This window comes from Saccopteryx bilineata, chromosome 4 (assembly GCF_036850765.1).
Source record: "Saccopteryx bilineata isolate mSacBil1 chromosome 4, mSacBil1_pri_phased_curated, whole genome shotgun sequence".
Taxonomy (NCBI): domain Eukaryota; kingdom Metazoa; phylum Chordata; class Mammalia; order Chiroptera; family Emballonuridae; genus Saccopteryx; species Saccopteryx bilineata.
In genome coordinates, this window is record NC_089493.1 from 112,236,300 (window position 1) to 112,240,688 (window position 4,389).

The 4,389-nt window shown below is 40.3% G+C and overlaps 1 non-coding gene across 1 annotated transcript; it reads left to right on the forward strand.

The window, feature by feature from the left end:
• The first annotated feature begins 3,547 nt into the window (after positions 1 to 3,547).
• On the forward strand, positions 3,548 to 3,623 carry TRNAS-AGA (transfer RNA serine (anticodon AGA)). The gene has a single exon. It is a non-coding gene; the product is annotated as a tRNA-Ser (tRNA).
• Positions 3,624 to 4,389: the final 766 nt, after the last annotated feature.

Below are 4,389 nucleotides of genomic sequence, written 5' to 3' on the forward strand. Positions count from 1 at the left end.
AAATCCTACCCTGAAAGGAGGAGCAATGAGACAGACACTTACAGAGGTTTTAAAGGGAACAGCAGCCTGAAAACTGGGGCATCAGAGATGGTCCCTTCCAGCATACCAATCAGAGGAGCCCCCCTGAGGGAGGCTTGAAGTGCCCAGAAAAATGTCCACTGAGTAAGGGTAGCTATAAATGTCTTGTCAAGCTGGGTCTCAGTCGATCAACAGTGACTAGCTAAAAATGCCTGGGTCACTCACCTGGGCCTGTACAACCTGTAGGACCTGTGGAAAGTCTCCACAGACAGTTCTCTAACTGAAGCCAGTGTTACTCTGGGACTAGCCCTTAGGATTCTTGTCATGATTGAAAGACCCACCTGAGCAACAGCCATCAGGGAACTTTGGAAATTTTTATTACTCACAAGTCCTGAAGGTAGACAGCAAACCCAGGCCCAGGACACCCCAGGGGCTATACAGTGAGTCACAGGAAGGAAGGAAGGGACAGGCGGAGGAAAGGGAGAAAGAGAGAGTATGTGATGAAGCGATCTGGGGTTCTACCTTTCTTGGAGTTGAGAGTGAGGTCACTTGGTTTTTGTGGTTTCACTCTTTATTGGTGAATTTAAAACAAGAAAGCAGAAATTAAAAGGAAAGGGAAATGCAAGCCCTCAAACCAGAGCTCTTTGCTTCATGGGTTGGGTGACCTAGCTCTTCATCCATTTGCATAGTTGGTGATGTGTTTATTGCATATATAGTCTTTGCAGTGGATGCTTCAGTAATCAAAAGTTTGATGTCAAGCACTTACAACAAAAAAATTGTTGGAGTCTTACAGCACAGAGCACCACCACCCTGTGACACTGCCTGTTCAAGTAAAAACATCCAGATTCTTCTTCCCCTTTCCTCTTCCCTCCCACACTCCAAAACTAGCAAATGGGAAAGGATGCATGTGAGAAAAAAAAGTTTCTTTGCCCTCCATCTTTAGCAGCTGCCTTGCATGCTTCCAGGGTGAGGGGAAAAAAGTGATAATAAATCCCACTATGAGTTTGATGACTGTTGAACATTGGGCATTCTATTTTCTGAGTTGAGACTATCTGGAGCTTAGTGTGACTCTAGGAACTTCTATTACTTAAAGTCACCAGAAAAATCCTGGGGCCTGCCTTGATTTCTTCTATGAGGAGGGAAACCTGCTTCCAGTAGTATATTTTAAAGGAGCTTGAGAAATGAAAATTAACTTGTTTGGTACTTATTCATGGTTCAGATCACACTAAAAATTAGTTACAATAAAGAGCACCTATAAATGTGTAACTTTCTCATGTTTGCTTTAAACTTTATAAAATTTCTCTGAGCTATGCTGAAAATCTGGCCTTTTCTTAATGTTTAATAAGTCTCTAAATTTCAAAGTGGCTTGAGTGTATAAGTGACCAAGTAGATGAACTAAGAATGAAACCAAGGTCTACATGAGAGATAAGGGAAATTTTCAGGCAAATTTAAAACTCAAGTCCAGTATTTTTGAAAAAGAAATAATGTGGAATTTATACTACCAAAGAACATATAAAATAGAAAACAAAGCTAAAATACTTATTTAAAAAAACAGGTAATTACTTCAGGTTATCAAAATCATAGCCTAAAAATACTGAAAAGAGAAAAAATTCAGTTTGGCATGTTGGCATGTTGATCCTTCTAATTTTTTTAAACCTGCAGAACTAAAAATAAATTTATTCCTGAGTTAATCCTCTCTAACCCAGGTTTCTAATTAAAAACATGTTACTCTGTTATAGTTTTGTTTATGATTAAAAAACTAGAAAATTATCAACAAAATCTCACTGCCACCCCAGCACCCCCAAACACACACAATTAAATTTTAATAACCATGGGAAATAAGACAGTTTAAAACTTTTTAAATAACTATAAATGTTCATGTATGCCAGGATCAACAGATTTCACACCTCTTTGTTCTTATGGCAACAGCATCTTTCACTGAGAAATCTAAAATTCTTTAGACATTTACATCTCTCCACATCAATGCACACTGGTCTTGCTGGCACTCACATTTCCTATTCTGTTCCATCAGTTTCCTCATTTCTCTCTTTAAGTCTCCCCTCTTTGTGCCTGTGGCAGGCAGATAGACAGACATGAACAGAACAAGGACCATGGGCCGGGTGCAGAAAGTCACCAAAGCAAGACAATAGGCCAGGACTGAGTTGCAGTTCCAGGCCCAGAAAAGCAGCAAAATCAGACAGGCTACTCCACAACTGACCTCAGGATGAGCTGTGTTGATGAAGGACCCTGTCCCCACCAATCAGTGGAGACCCTGGAAGGACATACTACAGAGATCCTCCCTTGGGACCTTCCCTAAAATCTTCACCCTTAAAAGCCCTTAGGACATAGGACCCAGTGTATGGCTCTCCCTCCAGGAAGCACACCTGAGCCTTTTCCCCCTCCCCTTCCTCCTCCCCCTCCTTTTCTCCTTCCCTTCAGGAATATTTCTCTTTCTTCTAAGTTCCTCTTTTTTTTTTTTTAAGTATTTTTTTTAATTTTTTCATTTAATTTTTATTTATTTATTTTTTTATTCATTTTAGAGAGGAGAGAGAGAGGGAGAGAGAGAGGAGAGAGAGATGGGGGAGGAGCTGGAAGCATCAACTCCCACATGTGCCTTGACCAGGCAAGCCCAGGGTTTCGAACCGGCGACCTCAGCATTTCCAGGTCAACGCTTTATCCACTGCGCCACCACAGGTCAGGCTAAGTTCCTCTTTTTTTTTTTCTTTTTTTAACCTCTGTAACTTGTTTCCTAAAGCCCATTACTTCTACCATTGTAACTATCTAAATAAACTTTCTCTTATAGTTTGAGTCTTGGCTCTTAATTCTTTCCTAATCAGAACTCAAATATCCAGGTTGCTTAACCAAGGTCAGTTTGACCCCACTAGTCTAACACCTCATGCTTTTTTTTATTCAAACCACTGCCAAAATGCCTATTTCAAATTCAGTGTGCCTGAGTTGTACCATTATAGTAAAGCATCAACCCCTAATTTTTCAACCCCTTTCTGAATCAAGACAATGTTTATAAATTCATATATAAATGGTTTAATTAGATAAATGTTTAATTATCTGAATTCTAAAATCTGTACATGTTAAATAAATAGTTGGATTATATAATCAGCTATAAATTTAACTATCTTGTTAATTGTGTTGGCATTAAGAGGTCTTCCAGGTGTTCCAATATAGGAACACCTAAATATACAAAGCAGGTTTGAATGGATATAAATGGAAAGATCAATAGCAATACAGTAATAGTAGGGGATTTTAACACCCAACTGACAGTAATGGATAGATTCTCCCCACAGAAAATAATGAACTGTCAGAAAGAAAAATTAAGAATACAACCCCATTTACTATTGCAACAAAAAATAAAGTACCTAAGAGAAAATTTAACCTAGGAGGTAAAAGACTTGTAATCAGAAAATTATAAGACTCATTGATAAAAGAAATCAAGGAAGATACAAACATGTGGAAGCATATACCATGTTCATGGATAGGAAGAACTAACAACATTAAAATGTCCATACTGAAGGCCCTGGCCGGTTGGCTCAGCGGTAGAGCGTCGGCCTAGAGTGCAGAGGACCCGGGTTCGATTCCCGGCCAGGGCACACAGGAGAAGCGCCCATTTGCTTCTCCACCCCTCCGCCGCGCTTTCCTCTCTGTCTCTCTCTTCCCCTCCCGCAGCCAAGGCTCCATTGGAGCAAAGATGGCCCGGGCGCTGGGGATGGCTCTGTGGCCTCTGCCTCAGGCGCTAGAGTGGCTCTGGTCGCAATATGGCGACGCCCAGGATGGGCAGAGCATCGCCCCCTGGTGGGCAGAGCGTCGCCCCTGGTGGGCGTGCCGGGTGGATCCCGGTCGGGCGCATGTGGGAGTCTGTCTGACTGTCTCTCCCTGTTTCCAGCTTCAGAAAAATGGAAAAAAAAATGTCCATACTGCCCTAACCAATCTATATATTCAATGTAATTTCTATTAAAATACCAAGGGCATACTTCACAGATCTAGAAAAAATATTTCAAAAATTTATATGGAACCAAAAAAGAACCTGAATAGCCTCAGCAATCTTGAAAATGAAGAACAATGTGGGAGGTATCACATTTCCTGATATCAAGCTATACTATAGAGCTTTGTAATTAAAACAGCCTGGTGCTGGCATAGAAACAGGCATGAAGATCAATGGAACAGAACAGAGAACCTAGAAATAAATCCATGCCTTTATGGTCAATTATTATTTTACAAAGGAGGCAAGAGTATATAATGGAGTAAAGACAGTCTCTTTAATAAATAGTGTTGAGAAAAATTGGACAGATACATGCAAAAAAAATGAAACTAGACCACCAACTTACATCATTCATGAAAATAAACTCAAAATGGAGA